The following is a 21136-nucleotide window of genomic DNA, read 5'->3' on the forward strand; positions in this document are numbered from 1 at the left end:
ATTATTGAGTTTATCAAATCATTGTTTAGCCGATCTAGAATTGTTAGTAGACACAAATTTTACTTTTGAATTTATGTATGTATTTATAACTCAAATTCCGATAACAAGAAAATGTAAATAGATTTGGCAGCCCTAACCGCTTTATATGAAAGTCGCAAACTCAAGTACCCAATTAACGCTAAAAGAAAAATAAAATCCAGAAGAAATATGACGGAAATAACAACCTAATTAGAGATCTGAGGAACGTTCGTTAGGCGTATTTGTCCAGATATGGTATTTACGCCAAGTATACGGGAGGTTTACATGCCGCGGAAATGAGCAGAGTTTTAATGAAGTACTTACTGACAGGTAGGTACAGGAAATACCGCCTATGTTACGTTTAGAAAATATTGGTCTGGTCTGGGAGGCTTCAGCCGTGGCTGGTTACCACCCTACCGGCAAAGTCGTGCCCCCAAGCGATTTAGCGAAAGTAAGGAGTATGGGTTTAATGAAAACTGCCATACCTCTTCTAAGTTAGCCCGCTTCCATCTTAGACTGCATCATAACTTACCACCAGGTAAGAATCAAGGGCTAACTTGTACTTATCTGAATAAAAATAATAAAAAATTCTATAAACAGTGGGTGTAGGTAGGTACTCCCAAAACGTACTTATATGTTCGCAGTATTTTAATATAGCCAGTGTAAACGCAGGAAGTTTGAATGGTCGAATTTGCATTTATGTTATTAGGGCATCCGTCCCGCGTTGTTTAGGATTGGGAACCGTGTTGCACCCGTGTAGCCCCCCACACAGGAAGCGATCTATCGTCCGATGTTGTTAGTTGAATACATCTATCAAAAATATCGATAAGCTCCATTAACTTGGCGTCTGCTTTTTAGTATAAATATTTTGACCTTTTTTGTTAGCTAATGAACACAAACAATCAACAAGATCAACCCCTCATTTGAATTCACGGACAATTTAGGAATGCACTGTTCAATAATTTATTTTCCCATGTGACTTTTGATGTTCATGTACCTAATCTATACTGACCGGTCCATCTAGTAGGTAAAAATGTAGACCTAGATACATAAAAGCTCGGGCTCTTTTGATGCCAAACAACAAAATTAGTATTCAGTAAGTAATTCAGAGATTTTGTCTTAAAAAGGTAGCAAACAAGATTTTTCATACCTAATTTTACAATTTACCTAGATAGGTAGGCAGAACATGTACGAGATAGCTAGATACTGTGTGGAATTGGCAATTAGATTTAGAGAGTGTGTTACAGCAGGTCACGTATAATAAATTAATAAGGAAATGAAAGATCTCCTTTCTACTGGATCTATGCAGTAGCGGCGGGTGATTGGAGGCAGACAGAGGAAACGGGGTGCCTGAAAATCTGTACGACTCTTTTTTTCTTTCTGGCCGTCCGTTGTTCTACGTGCTATATACGACTCATATAATATTATACGTAAGTAGGTGTGAAGGTAAGTTTTACTTACTGCTGGATTAAACAAAACTGAACAACGATTAAAATGTAAAAATCATTTTGGCTTTGTAATATTTTATTTAAATTTAAATGCAGAAAGCTTTTAGCACTCACCAAACACCATAACTTGACAGGTTGTCGCGATTTTCTGAAATATTCTGATTCAATTCGACGCAGAAAATGCACCATGCTTTTAGCGTGCTTTTAGTTCGTAGGTAATAATATTCTACCTACGACAAAGCACCTTCCTTATCATGCTTTAAGTATATTAACTTTATGCGTTGAATTTTTTTTCAAAGGGAAAGAATTCGACGGTGAAAGTTCGTAAAAAGTGTAAATCGAGTTTTTAATTTTAAATTAAGTGCTTTATTATTTAATATTTAAGAGGAATTACAATAAACCTTTCAAAGTAAAACATGAGCAGCCTTTCATTTTTGTGCCTCTCCTTATGTAGGTAACTGTAAATAAGTAGAATAGCATAGAATATACTTTTATCCAAGTAAACTTTTGCAAGTGCTTTTGAATCATGCTTTTAAATAAAAGTTTCAAAAGTTTTTACAATAATAGATAAAATCAGCTTGGTATCTAGATATTATCTTATGTGTTTTATGAGGTAACAGGTAGACAAGTTGTACTAAGTTTATCTATACAAAAAACTGGTCCGTCTGCCTGCCTAATGGATGGAACACATACTCGTAGGTGATCGACGGATCCACTGATCAACGTTGCAGACAATCTATTCATTTAGTTCAATTTCGTCTGCTAGTTTAATAGGTCATCGTGGTAGTTGGTAAAAATATAGCTACCTACTTCATACACACTTGTGTTAGTAGATACTACTTATTACTTCTACTACTACTATATCTACTTACTATTATATCTAGGTAAGTACTACTTATCTACCTACTTTGTATTTAGGTGTGTACAGTCTGTATTTTAAGAAATTAAATATACGTTCCTAACTTGCTTTAGCGATGAAGGAAGGAAACCTGCTTGCCCGAGTTCTTCATCATGATTAATGTTCTCAAAGGTGCGTGCAGTCTGCCAATGCCTAATTGGCCAGCGTGATGAACCAGGGCCTAAACCTTTCTCGTTCTGTGAGGAGATCCGTAAGTATATTCTACTAGCTAGCTAGCTAATAAATACCCGCGATTTCACCCGCGTGGATTTAGGATTTAAAAAATTCCGTGGAAACTCTGATTTTCCGGGATCAAATCCTTCCCCGGGATTCAAGTTATCTCTGTACTAAATGATGATGCTCGCAACTTTGTCCATGTGGGCTTAGGTTTTTTAAAATCCATTGGGAACTCTTCGATTTTCCGGAACGAGAAATACCTACCTACCTAGCATAATAATATTATGTTCTTTTCTGGGATGCAAGCCATCTGTGTAGGTACCTTTCGTCAAAATCAGTTAAACGGATTGACCATTTAAACCTAGCAGACAGACACACTTTCGCATTTATAATATTAGTATGGATGCTTCCAATGATAAGGTACGATAAATCGATAACGCAGGGATACCATCACGTGATTTAGAGTAAGTAGTTGACAACGTAGGAACGTAAATCGCGTCAAGTTGTAACGTTGGCTAGGTAATTAATTAATCTATAGTCCAGCCTTGCTAGTGTGTCGATAACCATTGAGTTCAACAGACTAGGAGAAACAAAACTTATACAGTGCGAGAAGGATATTTTGGTGCGTGGCCAAAATCGGAACTAACGCCGCCATCTTCAGAAGTTTCACTCTATCATCAAATGCCTTCTATGTGGTGTTGCTAAGTAAAAAATCTGTATTTTACTATTTTTTAAAATAGTAGAGCCATTCCATATAAATACATAAAACAAGCAGACCCACAAGAAAACAAATTAATAAAATGTGCTAAAAATAAGTTTTTCTGTCAACCTCTAATAAAATAGAGGTGCACAGATTCTCTAATACCAGTAGATTGAAAGCGCAATATAACAGGGACAACATAAATCTGTCCAAGTAAGCCATATTGAGTTGTGTAGATAAGGCGGATTTGTATCCCAGGGCGTAGCCATTCGTCCAATTCACCGATATCTTTTGACATGACCTGAAATGGGTTTGATACTTTGATACTTCTACCTCCCAACGGCAGTGCCTTGCTAGTTTCCAGTGCCAATGGCTAAAATTGTTAAATTCAAACTATAGAAAAGGTGAAAGGATGTTTCCTTCAAAATTCTAACACAAATTAGACTTGGTTGCGATCTCACGAAGGTAAGTGATGATGCTATCTAAAGTGGAAGTGGGGTATCTTGAAAAGATATGACCGTTTCATTCAATTCATACCCATGATCAGCTTCCACACGGCATCATACCGGAACGCTAAATCGCTTAGCGACACGGCTTTGCTAGTAGGGTGGTAAGTAGCCATGGTTAAAGCCTAAGATCAGACCAGATGATTTTTCTGTAATCCCTGGCTTATAAGTGGGAGGTCCCAGGTTTGATTTCCCGCCTAGGTCAATTTAGGATTTTTTTGTAAATTGGTTCAGTTCAGTCTCGTCATGGGGAGGATTCAGCCGTAGCTCCCCGACCGGTAAAACCGTAAAAACCGCTTATGGGTATGGGTTAAGGGTTTAATAAAACTGTCAAACCCCTTCCAGGTTAGCTGGCTTCCATCTAAGGCTGCTTCACTAGATGAGATTGCTTTCATCGAACCAAAACTACAGTACCTGTTCGAACACCATCAGAAATGTATTTGGCTTAATTTGGTATGCAATCTCAACGAAATCTTTTCAATAAAATATCACTAAGATAAAATATCACTTACAAAAGAAACTATCATTTAATACTAAACCTCAGCTCAGATATCTACTCGTGTCGGAGGTATATATTGTAATTAAATCAAATTAACTTGTCGTATCGTTTTTCCATATCAGGAATAGTGCAATAAAAACATAATTAGATACCTAGGTACAAACTTGTTACCAAGCTTATTTACATAAATGTTTATTTACCTACTTGATTGATAACCGCATACCACATCATTTGATTGTTGTAAATACGCGTACCTAAACGCAATTGGATATACAAAGCAACAAAATTATACTTACATTCTTACTAAATACCTCTCCCAACAACTCGATCAAGCATTGATAGCCTGGTTCACAGAGAGAAACATTCATTGCCTTCCCATTTTTAGGGTTCCGTCCCTCAAAAGGAAAAACGGAACCTTTATAGGATCACTTTGTTGTCTGTCTGTCTGTCCGTTTGCCCGTCAAGAAAAGTTATAGGGTACTTCCCCTGGACCTAGATGGCCTAACCTGGCGTTTACGTAGAAGGTTCCAAGATACCTACTTAATTACTCGGATTTTTAACCCCCGACCCAAAAAGAAGGGTGTTATAAGTTTGACGTGTGTATCTGTGTATCTGTCTGTGGCATCGTAGCTCCTAAACTAATGAACCGATTTAAATTTTTTTTTTTTGTTTGAAAGGTGGCTTGATCGAGAGTGTTCTTAGCTATAATGCAAGAAAATCGGTTAAGCCGTTTGAAAGTTACCAGCTCTTTTCTAGTTACTGTAACCTTCACTTGTCGGGGGTGTTATAAATTTTTAATTTACACTTGTATTGGTTAGAACAGATAGCGGAAGAGTACCAAACCTATTCCAAACATTGGCCATGAGTAAAGCAAAATATGTTTCTGGCTGGCTTGCTTTAAGTGGTAGTTTCATCTACAAACCAACGGCATATCGAAACGTAGTTAAAAGCGGACGAAGTCACGGATTAAAACTAGTTAATTATCTGGATATACCTAAAGCAAAAATAATTAATTAAAAGTTGGTGTCTAAGATGTCGCGTCTCGTTATTTCAGGATCAAATTTCCGACACATTAAAAGGATAATTAAAGTTTGGTAAAAAAACATGCCATCAATTATTACTAAGCACTTTTAGTTCACTGGCACTGGTGTCAAATTGCGGGCGCTACGCGTTGTCAGGTCAGTAGTAATTGAAAAGATTTAAGCTCAATTTGTTAATGATCTAAAGTGATGTCAGGCATAGTTCACTCTGGTTTTGTGGTAACAACTTACATGATGTCTCATGATTACAAAATGTAATGGGGTATTCCATACTAATATTGAGTACTAATATGGGGTATTCCAGTCCGTTATGTTTACGCAACGAATAAATCCATATATTATCCATATTAACTAATACTATTATTACAAATGCGAAAGTGTGTCTGTCTGTCTGCTTACTTTTCAGGGCCCATTCTTTTAACCAATTTTGACGAATAGTACAGCTATAAATTAGATAGATAAAGGTGGATAAATGGTTGCATCTCGGGAAAAATATCTTGGTCCTTGGATAAAGTTGCGGGGTGGGCTGGGGCATCATCTACTTGGTAGGTACAGAGACCGCTTGCATCTTGGAGACGTAGTTAGGTATATAGATTACTTTGTCCTGGAAAATCAAAGAGTACCTAATACTTATCCTGGGGATTATTAAAAACCTAAATCCGCGCGGACAAAGTCGCGGGCACAGTCTAGTAAATCGATAAAACCTCACACACTATTAACAATTCGGTAAGTAATTAAAATACATAGGTACAAGCTATCTGTGGTTAAATATCATGAACATGCTAGTAGATTGTAGCTACCTAGTACTAAAATTTCGCTGCAACATATTTTATAATGTCGATTAAAAAACCGTTTCTATCCAGAAAGCAGTTACTCTTCGTCGCAGTTTATTTGCCATAAATATTCAGCAGGCCACCGCACGTGGTCTTATGAATAAAGGAATAGCTCCCATATCCACGGATGTAGGTCGGAGGTATTACGCAGTGCATGAACAGTGTGGAACTACCGAGCTGGTATTGATACGGTTAACGTACCGATTGACTTCATTAAGACAATTGATTTGATGCTAAACTATGACGGAATTGGGTCAACTCGATGAAACTGTTCCGAAGTGCAAGTTTTGCGAGTATGTAATGAATAATTAATCAGCAAAATAAATATCTACAGATTTTATTAAATATAGCCATATAACCTTTTCGTATGTAAGTAAAATCAAAAATACCCGGCCTTTGATTTTTGTAAGGGATTAGAGTTCATTTAAATTTTCCTACTTAGCGTTCTTTCTACTTACTAACGTTTTCGCTTTCAATAAGAGTTTTCCAACCAAAAAATGTCTATGAAAATAAAAATATCTGTGATATGTAGGTACTAAGAGAATTAAATATTCATAGACCATGCGTTTTCTTCATTTACGAATTTTCGAAAACCTTATAGAGTAGAGCAATAGATAGAGGTTCAAAAATTATCTCAAATATTTATAGTAAGTAGGTAGGTATGAAAATTCACATACTTTCTATTATTATACTAGTAAAACTATTTGGTTTGAATGAAAGATCCATTTACCGTTTAACTGATCTATATTTATGTCACATGAAAAGATTTTTATCGTTCCTTTTCCTAAAATTTTCTCACATCAGATTACTTCGGCTGCATAATAAAACTATCAAATTCCCAGTGAGTGTCGGCACCGACACATTAACATGCGGCCCGGACTTCGTCCTCGTCTCAAGTTACCCCGAACGATTTCCGTCAACGCTGCCCGGAAATAAACCAATATTTCGACCCTTTCATACGAAAAATATAACCATTTACATAAATAGGCTGATTGAGTTCTACATCCTTACTTATTTAGTCATTCATGTATAGTGCAAATCGTTTTGTTTCCTGCTATAAATCTAAGTAAGTACAGTATCACGAAACTAGGATTATTCCTCCTATAAATTATTTCCGTCCTCGATGGTCAAATATAGCTAATGCACCTAATGAAACAAAACGAACTTTAATTACTCGTAAATCGATGCTATATGCTATATGCTCTGTGTTTATTACTAATGGTAACCTGCCCGGCGATTCAGAACACTCGATTCGGTAAGTTATCGTTTGATAAGATGTAGTTTTCAATGAAAAATTCATCTTACCGAACGATAACTCACTGAATCGAGTGTTCTGAATCACCCGGTTGGTTTCGGTTCATTATCCGCAGGTTGCCAATGGGACCCTATTGCTAAGCCATCGATGTCCGTCCGTCTGTCAGCGGACTGTATCTCATGAAACGTAAGAGGCAGAGAGAGTTGAAATTTTCACATATAGTCACATTATATTTCTATTGCTGCTTTATAAATAAAAACAAATAATAAAAATCCAAAATGGCCGCCTTGCAAATAAAAAAAATAGATATAAAAAGGTCATATCACTACCCGTTTTTAAAATACTCGTAGCGAGCCAAACCGGGCAGGCGGCGAATTTAGTACCTGATGACGCTTCGCTGAAGAGCTCTTTGAAAAATAATTCCAAACTAAATTCGCTTCAACCCGCTAATCACCTAGCTACTCGAATATGTGGTTAGTCTGGTCCTGAATTATACAGTAATAATTTATAATTAAGGCAGTTGTGGTTTGTTTGGCTTTTCAATGTTTGCACATAACACAAAGCTCAAGGGTGCTCGCAACTAGCATAATATGAAACGGTACGGCCACTGTAGTTGGTATCTAAAGCATGTCCTAAACTAATAGAAACTTGCTTAGGGAGGCACTACTCTCGGAATTGCTGTTACATTCATTTATACAAGGAGCTACGAGCAACAAGCCCAACAATATTCAGCAAGAAATTAATATACTTTCTATACATACAGACCATGGTGAAGATTTTCCACTCGATGATAGGTAAATAAATTAATTCTTAATTCTTTATTTGGAATAATAGCGACACAGTACAAAATAAGAAGCAATACAAACTACAAGCACAGTACAAAAGAACAAGCAATAAACAGAGATCACGCGGCAATTATTTTGAAATTAGGTACGTTTAAACTAAGAAGAACAAGATAAAAATGGCGATGCTCTTCTCGGTTAAAACGCGCAATACTACAAACGAGTTCAGGCGCAGGACCGACGGCTGTATCTACTCTCCGAGGCAGGTGAAGCATTGTCAGCTCGAAACGACTCCTCTCTTGATTCTCTGACTAATTTAGCTTTGAAATGTTAAAAAATGACTTGAAGAATGAATGTGATGTTAGGGCTTAACCTACGAAATGAATCTACGAGCAACGTCATGTTGGTAATCTTCTTGTGTATCGGAGGGTGGTATGGGATGCTTGGCTTCGGAAAAGAAAATAGAAATCCTGTTCGTTTTATCAAAACACAGAAAATTGCCAATAAATAAAGTCTAAGACAGATAAATCCGTATTACGGTTTTGTCGAAAACAAAAGTATACTATCTAAACACAATGGCTGAGTAAATCTCTTTGTTTTGCAACAGAAATAGAATGTCGCACTTAAATGTTATTTCCAAGTTAGTATTGTACCAGATGCTTAGCGAGAACGGGGTATATTTCCACAGCGGAGTTATCACGTTACTAGAGCCAGTGATCTCCCACAAAGAAGCCTCAACCAGACAGCCAAGTGCGAGTCGGACTCGCACACGAAGGGTACCGTATCTTCATACAACGTAATGGTACCACCCGTACCTTCGTACAAAAAATAGTACGTTTTAAATTTTCATGGATGCCATTTTGAAATTTTTATTATTTATTGTTATTGCGGTTAGAGTTATGCATGTTCTGTGAAAACTTTAACTCTCTCCCTATTAGGGTTCACGAGATACAGTCCGCTGACAGACAGACGGACGGACTACGGTCAGCCAGCGGAGGTTAAGTAATAGAGTTCCGTTGCCACCCTTCGGATACGGAACCTTAATAAGCAGTGACAGCCTAACTAACTAACTGTACGCTCTAACTTACCAGGCATCATCACTTGAGAGTACAGGTAAGTAAACATCGATCTATCTACCTATATAATAAGTGTATTTTAATATAAACTAAAAAAGACAAACGCGAGTTAGACTAGCGTATTGAGTGTTCCGTACTAAAAAGAAAAAAAACGGTAGAAAAACGGACGGTTTGTCAACGAACCGCAAAACCAACGAATTCCAAGACTTATTGGAATTCTTGTCTTCTACAAGCAAAGAAAGTTAGTTTTGCGGTTCGCGGTTTGGTTTGCGGTTTATTGTTAATATCAAAAAAGTATGCTAGTTAGAGCGTTCGTTCACATAAAAATAAATAAATATCTGTTTTAAAATGTACAGGTAAAGCCAAGTCGGACAGACAGACGGAGAAAGTCGATAAGGGTTCCATTTTTACCATTTTGGTACGGAGCCCTAAAAACTAGCTAAAAGTAATGTACCAGAAGTAAAAGACATAATCTAGCTTTTAAATCTGTATAATCTTTAAAATGGCCCAGGCGCTTTTTTGTCATCTATATGGGCGGTAAGATTTGCTCATCTAGTAGTAATATAACATCTCTCTGCTGTTCAATTTAACAAAATAAACGTCTGAAAGTTTCCAACAAATTCACACGAGGGAGGGATTTTCATTCGTTACCAAATTGTATTGTACTACCAGGAGCCCGTGACTTTATTTGCAAAATAAACCTTTTACGATACCTACAGCTAGCGGGTGATGAGTGATGACGTCATACTCGTAGAGCTGGGATTCTAGATGGCGTCCAATCCATGAAAACTAAGAGACATTGCTTTGCTTACAAACTGAAATTCGTCCAATAAAGTGTAAAGTAACGCTAACATAAAACCTATACAGTTCAGAGCCACGATAGCTCAACGGTTAAGAAGCGGAATGAATTCCGAAAGGTCGTCGGTTCAAATCCCACCTTTTGCAATAATAATAATTGTCGTACCCATTTCTGGCTTTACGCTTAATTGGAGGGGAAAGGGGAGTATTAGTCATGATTAGCATGGCTAATATTCTTTAAAAAAAATTAGCCTATAGTGTACAACTTTGAAAATTCTATACCCTGATTCTCTGTGACAATAAAATTATTTGAAGAGATCTTCTCTGAACTACAATTTGAGTCGTCAAGTTAGAAAGTTTTGAAATTAAATTTCTTTGTCCGCGTAAAGAACACTAAATATACCACCGGGCGTCACATCTTATGACGGAAATAATGGTGACGGATATTGGGACGTCGACTCCATCGAAGCCCACCAAGATGGCGCTACCGCCCTCAACATTTCTCCTTGAATTGTGTCTAATCAATTCGCAAACACAAATAACCTTAGCAAATAACAATATCAATGCTATGACGCCATGTAGGTAGGTTCGTAGGTATTTAAACTGATCGATCAGATGCGATTTTGTCTGATCGCAGGTTGATTGACTGTTTATGGGGCGCCAGTGTAGAGGCAGGGTAGAATAGAAAAACTGTCATGATTGGCTGATACTCTCACACTATTGGCTAAAATATACAGTTGTAGCATGTTCCATACGAATCCAGCCAAACAGCAATTGCGACAATAGCAATATGACAATAACAACTTTCGTGCTAAGTGGGCTGAAATATACACATTATGTAGAGCTCTGTACCCGAAGGGTGCCAACCACAGAATTAGGAAAAAGACTCTTGTTAGGATTTCTGTGGTCCCAACGGAACCCTCTAAATATAAATAATCCTCTTTCCATTCATCTATCTGCCAGCGGGCTGTATTACATGAACCGAGGTACGAGTAGGAGTTGAAATTTTGTATTTGTGGTTATACAACGCATAATACAAAACCAAGATGATTACGAATTACAAAATGGATGCCATATAAATTCAAAAAGTGCATAGTGTTTTAATCTTGTACGATGTTACGGAACCCTTCGCGTGCGAATCCGACTCGCACTTGACCTGTTTTTTATACCAACTTGGGCTAAGAGGGTATACCTACGGACTTATGTAGACACGCAAGAAAGAATCACTCAGCCACTTTTTCGTTTACATTATATCATCTACATAAAATTGCGAGATGTTCTCAGCGAGCGACCGGGTTTCACGAGAGACACTTCACTGTTTTAAGCGTTTGAAGTTTCACAAAGGAGCGCCAGAAACCTTCGGGTTCCATCTGAAAGCTTTGGAAAGTCGCGCTCTGAGGGTCTCAGCGCTTTGTCTCGTGTTGTGCTCCTTGTACCCGCTATTGTACCCTTATCGCTCTTACCGATTCCTAGTCAAAAAGGCTGAAGCAAACAGGACGCGTGATGGCATGCAGCGTGACGTAACCACGTTTAAAACACGGCTTCCAGAAATTGTTAAACTGCTTAGTTGCACCAGTTACCTTATTCGGATGTAAATGCGGGCCAAAAAAAAAATTAATGGGGTTCTGTCAAGAAATTCTAAGTAGCAGCTAGGAGTTGAGAAGTTTTTCGTCACTAAACGCTCACTCATAAGTCTTCTGCCTGCATGGTCTCTCTTCAATCGTGTCGGATTGCTGTCCCATTAGAAATTGAGAGTGAACTAATATAAAGTGCACCAGTGTTTTTGTGCATACTTGTGTATGGATCCTATTAGATATTGTCTCCTTCGTAGTTGACTTAAATCCCCATGAAGATTGGCTGGGTTGCCGAAATTCGTTCATTTATATAATTTTTAAATTTAAATAAATTATACTAGTACTAGTACACTCTCCGAAATGTCACGTGATGCAGTTTGACGTGATTTAATACAGGTCTTCGTATTCCAAACTAGCTGATACCCGTCACTACGTCCACTTGTTTTTAGGTTGGGAACCCCGTGGGAATTCTTTGATTTTCCAAAAAAAGAGAAGCCTGTGTTACTCAGGTCTTAAACTATATCTATACAAAATTTCGTCGATACGTTGCTGTGTTGCGGAGTGGTAGGACAAACCAACAAACAAACACTCTTTTGCATTTATAATATTATGGGTAGTGATAGTACACGCATAGTAGGCATGCGCGCGTTCAGTGTGTGTGATTCCTGCAGTGCCCGCGACGTCGCGTTTTGCGTGTTTCAGGCTTTACGCGGGCTGAGGAGACTCAAGCCTGCATTGAAACTGATAAAGAATTCCTTCCGAACTTCCACAACTGGCTTTAGATGCCTTTTCATTGTTCGTCAACTGATTAAATTGCGATTGGGTTAAATTTGTTTGAAGATTTTCCAGAGAGTTTTGTGATTTTCTTATCAGGCTGGATGAACTTTCAAGTTTGATGGTGGATTTTGCATTTTTTTAGATTAACAGCATTCTGTTTATACCTACTCTACTATCATTGTGTCATATAATTAATCTACTTACTTAGTTTTTGAAAATTGAAAATGTTACAATATTATCTAGCGATTGACCACAATAATTAAGATATTTTTATTTACCTTTATTTTATTCTATCTAGATGATGCTTGTGGCTTCGCCCGCTTAGATTTAGGCATTTAAAAATCCAATGGGAACTCCCAAGTTAAAAAGTAGCTAGTCGTCCCCGAGATGCAAGTCAAATCTCGATCAAAGTCGGGTGCCAAATTCCGTCAGAATCGGTTAAATGGAAAAGCTAGTAAACAGTTAGTTTATAAGCTGTTGACTTCAGTCATCTTATTTTATTCACTATTAAGTACAGTTAAAAATTTAAACATAATGGAATCTTTGTTACCTACTAATTCCATATTAATGTTTATATGTAATTGCCGAAACGTATATAACCAACATGATGAATTGTTTTTAGGTGAAGTAAAGAAAAATAGAATACAAATATTTAAAAGGTAAGTTATCTTCAACACCTACTTCCATACTCATCTTCTTTTGTGTTCAGTGTTGTTATATTTTAGGAAAATTCGATTACTTCAATAGAATTATTCGTTTAACTTCTAATAGTTTATATTCAATTTACGGTGTTAATTGAAAATTCGAGCGGCAATCATTCAAAGTTTCCGAACGCAAATTGATTTAGTAACCGTTTGAACGTCATAAACATTTACTGAATTTTTTAGTTATTTTGGCTCAAACACTAATTAATTTGAGATAGGTACTTTGAATAAATTTTAACACGCTGGAAAAACTATAAGGGCTACAGGCATTGGCTTAGAGTGTTTGGTTATGATGGATTCCTACTCACTATAGCAGATAATAATATGTTAGAATTCGAGTTTTTTTTTAAAATGTTTTCTTAACCTATTTTCACGCGTAAATAAACCACATTTCTATGGTTGTGTGCACAAAAACCGCTGAGTTTCTTGCCGGCTACTCTCTGTATAATCTGTTTTCGGCGGATGGTAGAGTCTGGCATAGTAAGAGTGTTGTAGACTATTAAACGTGTTAAAAGCTACTTTTCTTGGAGACTGCAGTTGTCGCCCGCGCCATACTGAAGTTACATCGAAACAAGCCAGCATTGCCAGATGATGACCAACGAGACCCTGTAAAAGCTACGATAAGCTATAAAAAGATACGACGCTGCAGATGCTTTGAACTGTAGATATAAAAGTGGATTTGCCATGCCGTAGTTTTGAGGAAAAGTCACGAATGACAAAACAGTCGCTTTTGAAAAAGATACGTAAATAAGACCGAAGATACGGAGGTACGAAGATGACCCAAAAGTATGCATTTCGTACATTTCGTATCCTTCCGGTGACGATGAAACCTTTATTATTGACCAGAGCAGCTCAGAGGTCAAAAAAGCACACTTGTTTCTATATCTACGACTATAGATATATTGCCTAGACGGATTTAGATGTTACCCACTGAACATTCTTAGAATCATGTCGAAAAACTAAGTAGGTAGGTACCTACTTATATTTAAAAAATATATGTCTTTTGATCACTTAACTCTGTACATTTTAATGAAATCCAAGCAATGAGGATACATAACTATATTATATGTTCGTGTGCACGGTGAATTCCACTTTTGGCTGTTAATATTATGCGATTTGATTTAATTTGAATTTCCCAAACAGAAATTGCTGAGCTGAAAAATAAACTAGTTATACTTTTTATTCGCTTAGGTACAGATACCGTAGCGTATTTAAAACTACGTTCTTTTGTTTCTTCACTAGAGCGTGTGCAGAGCATAGCAATAGCAAATGGGGCTTAGCGCGTTTAATTTCTGTTAATTAACATTGCATAAGCTCCAACGCCCCTGAAGTGAGATGTGCTTTACTATCCATAAGTTCGTTTTGCTTTAGACTTAAAATTCATGATGTGTAATTATCCAGTTCTAAATATTTTGCTGAATTTCTTTTACTAACACTGGCATATCAACTACTAGGTACAGGTTTAAACTAAAAATTTATAACACCCCCGACAAGTAAAGGTTACAGTAACTAGAAAAGAGCTGATGACTTTCAAACGGCTGAACCGATTTTCTTGGATTGTAGCTAAAAACACTCTCGATCAAGCCACCTTACAAACAAAAAACAACTAAATTAAAATCGGTTCATTAGTTTAGGAGCTACGATGCCACAGACAGATACACAGATACACACGTCAAACTTATAACACCTCTCTTTTTGGGTCGGCGGGTAAAAAGTTGATAAAAGTGGCATAGTTGGGTAAGTACTAATCTTTCAGACCTCAATTCTTTGAGCTCGACGAGTAGCTGATATGAAGTATCTATTCGAGTGAGCTTTAGGACTATTTGCAGACGGCAGGTACAATAGAATGGAGGTAGAATGGAGTTGCATGAGCGTCACTTGTTCGTATAAAAGAGCCAATCTTTTATTTTGTCGCAATGTTGCTGTGTAAAGTCAATAAGGCTCTATAGCTCAATGCTTTGTGGGTCAACTGGAATTCAATAGGTCACTTCAAATGCCAAGGTTCAAATCTCTTTGTCGTAACTCGAGCACAAGTTTGTTTCTTGATTTTTTGAGCAGTACTACTGCCAATTTTGCACACTTAGTACCTATATGGCAAAATGTGTTATTAGACAGTATATTTTGTACAAATATACCTACCTTGCTACGACTAGCTATATTCCCACACATAATGACAAAGTCGTAAACAAAATTCCATACAAACTTATTTTATTGTACAGATTTCAGCGTTTCGTGTTTGAATGTTAGGTGTTGTCAAAGTTAGTATCAGTTGGCACCCCACCGCTTTAACACGTACAACATGAGCAAGTCGTAAATATAGTACAAAACTAACAAATGTACAGATTTCAAAGTTGGCGATAGGCGCCATTCTGTACCTACTTATAGGTATACACTTGTATTTCTGTTACCGGCCAAATCCAATTTTCCGACAAACCAGTTTTGCCTAGGCCAAACTTTTTCGTCCTTAAATAGGTTACCATGATACGAGTACTTTTAGAAAATCGTTTTCTAATATCAAAAAAAAATTTATTGGACTACGCTAGAAAGGTTAAAAATTGCACACCCTATTCCTATATTTTCGGTATTTCTATTATCATGGGTGTAAAGGTACTCAGTTTTATAACCTTTAGAACTTTACTACTGTAATAAGAAAAATTAATCGTATCTAACGTTCGTTAATTTTATTTGGCTTTTAATTTAATTTTAATTTCGTTAAATTTATAAGGCTATCAGGTATCTGCTACCAAAATATACCGAAAATTATGCATAACATAAAGCCCACCGCGCGCCTCGATGATCAAGTATAAATTGATAATAAATTCTGAGGTCTAAATTGAAATCCGATATACGAGGTTTGGTACTGTATTGAAATGAAAATAATATTCTAGAGGGCCGTGATGTTATAATATTATTATGTTTCACAGTAAATACTGTGTATGTGTTTTTAAATGTAAAAATTCTACCGTAGAAAGATAAAAGAAACCACTTACGTACCTACTCACCCCGTCAAGTTGAGTAAAAGTTTTTTTCTAATAAAAGGTCTTGTTAAGGCCTTGTTCCAGATCGCATAATAAGTATTATTGTAATAATTGAACATTTGAAAATAGTTACCGCTACTTTTCTTTGGTGGTTCTTTTCAGTATAGCATTTCGAGTCAGTGGTAAATTCTTTTAACGATTTCAAAGCTCTTGTAAAAGTTATCTGAATAAAAAAAAATTCTGAATTACGGGTTAGGTAGGAGCGATTTCCCTTAAAAAAAAAAACATTCTGCTTTTACACACACGCTTTTAAAACACGCTTTTAAAGCGTGGCTGAAATGACTGCATTGCTGCACTTGTATTAATGTGAGAGCCTAGAGAACCGCTAAATGCATCTTATACCTGCGATAAGATGCATTTAGCGGTATTCTAGGTCAAGTTTACAGGGCCAAGCGGCCACTGCTCAGAGTAATAATACCTACGTAACATATTTAGAATTTAAATAAATAAAATAAATAACTAAGATTTTATTTCAGACCCACATAATATGTTTCTACAAATAGGTCCATATACAAAGTTAGTATGTTAGTAACAATAATTCCTTATGATATGTTAGTAATGTTAGTACAAAGTAAGTAAAGTGGCCTACCGTGGCAACTCAAGTCGCCCGGTGGCGACAGCTACCCAATGTTTAGTTATTGGGCAGCCTATCCTTTTCCTAATTGCAATCAGATTGCTGTTGTGACTATTACGAAGGCGCTGTAGGAGTGAGGTCATCTTTTTACGGATGATGGCATGAAAGCCATCAGTCCTGGATTTAATAGTAGAAAAGTACTTTTTGCCCCACTGCTGTGCCTAGGTGGTCATCACTACGCGATGAACTGCCTGCTAGGGCGAGAAGGCGAACAGCTTTGTGCCCAACATCGGCCGTCATCGTCTGGCCTACCTGGTCCAAATATTGACCATCGCCATTCAATGTGCCAATGCTGCTAGCTTGATGGGTACTTTTGGCCCAGGTGCAACCAGGGCCGAACTTTTTGATGGACGACGTTTTTTTACATTATTAGTCCAAGTTAGGTGGTCAGGTGGCTTTATTTTTAATAATTTTTGTAAGTACGTACATGCCATAAAATAAAATAAATTAAAAAGAGTTACCACTAATTATTTAGACATAAGATTAAATTATCTCTTTGTAGATCTCTTTAGTTATTCTTGAGTGTGGGAGATTTTTTTTTATCGCAGCAATGTTATTTGTGTAAGTAATTTATTTAAACAGCTTCGTTGGATAATACAGCCTTCTTTGTTTCAGTTATCATAAAGGCTGCATTCAAATGAACCATTTTATTAATTTTCATAGTAGTCTAGCTGAAAGCTGATCGCACTCTACAGGTGGGCCGCGAGAACTGCAAGAGCCGCATTGTGTCGAACGTAACTGATTTTTCGGTTTTGAAAATTTATATCACTACACTGAACACACCAAAAAAATGAGTATGACGGTATATTTAAAGGAAATCTTCCTTATTTGTACGGGGTAGAAAAAGAGGTGTTTAAAATTTTAGTGGTTTTGATACTGCCACCGAAGGAGTTGGGTGAACGCGAAAACTCTGTCAATTATTGAACCCTATAGGGCTCTTGGTAATTTATTTATTTATTTATTTATTTAGTATAGTACCGCCCACAGAGTTACACATTTAAATTATACATATTGTTCCTTACTTTCTATTGCTCTTATGCAACTCCACTTACGGGCAGTCACAGCGTGCATTAACATAAGCATAAGTCGTACAGTAAAATAAAAAATATATTATAATAGCTAACCTAAGGACTATGAAAAAATACCTAAGCTATAAATTTTAAAAGAGTAATCTTGAGTAATATCTTCCTGAAAGCGCCTCTTGTGAGGTTCGGACATCGAAGTCATTGGATTTGTTGGACTCATAGAAACTACGAACCCGAGGCTGTGGTAAGAATCCATATCGGGATAGCTAAAAAATCGAGGACGTTTCCCAAGTTGCTGTTTGGAGCTTTTGAGCGATTTTGCCATACTCCTAGCATTGCGGGTTGTTTTGGACTTAGTCAGCATAAACAGCGGAAGAAAAAATCCACGTCAGCCCTCTTAGAACAATAGTTGAAATTAAGATCACGGCAAGTCTCCATTCGATTCAATAAGAGAGAATGTCAGCCAACCAGAGACTGAGAGATTGCAATTGTTACACACATTCACAAACTACCAAGTAAATCTACAGCAAACATTTTGAGATCACTGCAATCCTCTGTAATAAAATAACGCGTATCGAATAAGTATCCCTCTTTATTGCAGCGCTGTGAGCAGGCTACATGGTTTTGGACATAAAATACGCGAAACGGGTCGCAAATACGTGATAGAGATACTTGCATAGCGTGAAAATAGCATCGTCACAGCCTGTATGCAGAAAAACGTGAGATACTTACTAAAGCAGTGGTCCTAAATACATTTAAGATATTATTAAGATATCAAGGAGTGAGTATGTTAGTTTTATAAATATATAATATTTTTTTTGCTGTTATTATACCTATTGTAAATTGGAATCTTTCTAGTAGGTGCATTTTTTCATTACTTATTTTCGAAACTGTGTTGTGTGGGCAGTGTACATGCGTATAGTCGATAATGTGCGATCGTTTTTAACTAGACACGTACAATATAAGTATTATTAAACAGCTTCCTTATAAGGCGTCTAGGCGTCGTTATTGATATGCAATGCTATGTTAGATATTGTTTTATTAATTTAATGGCACGTGCTGGAGCATTGCGACGTAACTATTTCCTAGTTTTAATTATTTTATGCAAGTTCTCATGGAATAAATAAGATTAAACCAAATAACATGTTTTAAGTTACCTCAGTCTCTTTCCTGTGTGATTTATGTAAAAGTTGCGACGGTGGACGTGTAGCGTGGACGGTGGACGCGTTCCTTCCATTGACCAATAGAATGGCACTAGCACAAAATACATAACAAACTAGTGCAACTAGTTCATCTTCTTTGCCAGGTACATTTCTGCCTTTAAACCTATTTTGTCTGTCAGTTATATATACAAAAAACAAGGGAGTATAGGGACCCTGCCTCTCCGGTCCTGGGATATGTAGGATTTTTACGTAGCGCATATCGGGAGGCTCCGAGATCTCTTGCGCGACACCCGTTGGACTCGTCCAAACAGCATCTTCCTCTGTCTCAAGCCTCTCTATGAAGTATAACAGCTTCTGCCACAGAAAGCTGCCATCTTCCTAAGGTTGCATATGAGATGGTAAAGTGAACAAACCGCCCAGTTCGTAGGTTCGTGTTCGTCAAATACACCACTGCATTTATAGTAGGTACGTGTCTCGTTAGTCGTTGGTCTCCATGGATGATCTGCTTAGAGGTCTATTGTATTCGATACGGAAATATGTTTGTTGACCAAGGCAGTGCTCTGTTATACCTAGTTCTTCTTTGGCCACATAGCAAAATCCAGAAAGCAGTCACTTAATTTTAGAAGCTGTTAAACGTAGAAAACCTTTATGTTATTCAACATTCGACAAACTTTGTTAGAGGAGGTAGGTGTAGATAACTATTTACTCAAACAAAGTTTGTCTATTGTATAAGGACAAGAAAATAAAAGGCACTTTGGTCAACAAGAATTTTAAAACGCAAGAAATAAGAATGTGTTAAAAATGTAAGAAAAAATATGAAAGATTTTGTCGTTTGAAAACTGTTACCGGGAGTATGAAACGCTAAAACGCTAAATCAGGTCAGACGTTTAGTATCCACCTAAGCGTGCGATTTTAAAAGCAGAAAATATTATGAATGGCGGAGCTATTTACGGTGAAACTAGTTCACGGCGAACAACTGCACGGACTTGCTAACTATTTTTAGAGGTAATAATTGATGCTTAGAAGTAACTTCCGCCAAAAACTGCATACGAAAAATGACTTTTGGAAGTTTGAAAGTAGATGATTACATTGAATTTTGATAACAGTGCAAGTGATAGAAAAACGAAGGTCCAGGAGATTCGAAGCAAATTAGCTGTGACAGACAAACGAACACAAGTGAATGAATGATTTATTCAATAAATTGTAGGTACAATATGTTGAAATCATCCTATATGGTTCCGTTTTTTCATTCGGACTAGGTATGAAACCCTAGAAAGCGAAACAACGTTATGTGATTCAATAAAAAAGTTTCAAATATAATACTGGCGCATCGTTACCGCCATACTCGTATATATTCCAGCGCGTGAGGCAGCGAGCATATTCGCTTAGCGGCAGGAAATGGAAAATATAGGTAACGCCCGAATCGCTGATGTTATATTTCCCTTCTCGCTACACGCGTCGTAAAACTCAATGGAAACTTCACTTATGGAGATGATGTTTCTAGAGTGTGCACTGTGCAATGCCTGGTGTACAAAAAATGCATTTAAAAATTGTAGATATAACTGACACAATATTTGTACGCCACTACGGCTAATGTGTTGAACCTTGTAATCATATATATCATCTTTTGTAACACACATTATGCAAATAAATAATTTCTGTTCTATTCTATTCTACTTAAATACCATGGTGCATTTCAGGGTTCCGTACCCGACGGATGCCAAGGGGACCCCATTACTAAGCCACCGCTGTAAAATTAATTCTAAGACCTAATTCAAACGAGCGTTTTAAAAGCGTTGTCGTGTGAACAGATACTTGGGAATGCATTTGTTCTATTTGAACGCTTTTTTAATGGACGTTAAAAAAGCTCTCGTATGAATGAGGCCTAAGCCTATGTCTTTGTATTTATTAGATGCCGGTGGTGGCGCGTTTTTGACGCATTACCTTGTTGTGTTATGTAAAGCCTGTTCTACCGAAGCAATAACATGCGACAATTCGGCATGCTGCAAACGGAAATATAATTTGGCAGCATATATGAACTGAATTGTTTATTTAATTGAAAGTAACATCGTACATAAATAGATGTTAACATAATATTATTAAATATCCAATATGTTTTGTCAAATGACATGCAAAATATGTCATCAATTCTATATGATCGTACGGTAAAAGGTCTATTTTAGGCCGATTC

Source organism: Maniola jurtina, chromosome 4, assembly GCF_905333055.1.
Source record: "Maniola jurtina chromosome 4, ilManJurt1.1, whole genome shotgun sequence".
In the NCBI taxonomy this organism is placed as follows: domain Eukaryota; kingdom Metazoa; phylum Arthropoda; class Insecta; order Lepidoptera; family Nymphalidae; genus Maniola; species Maniola jurtina.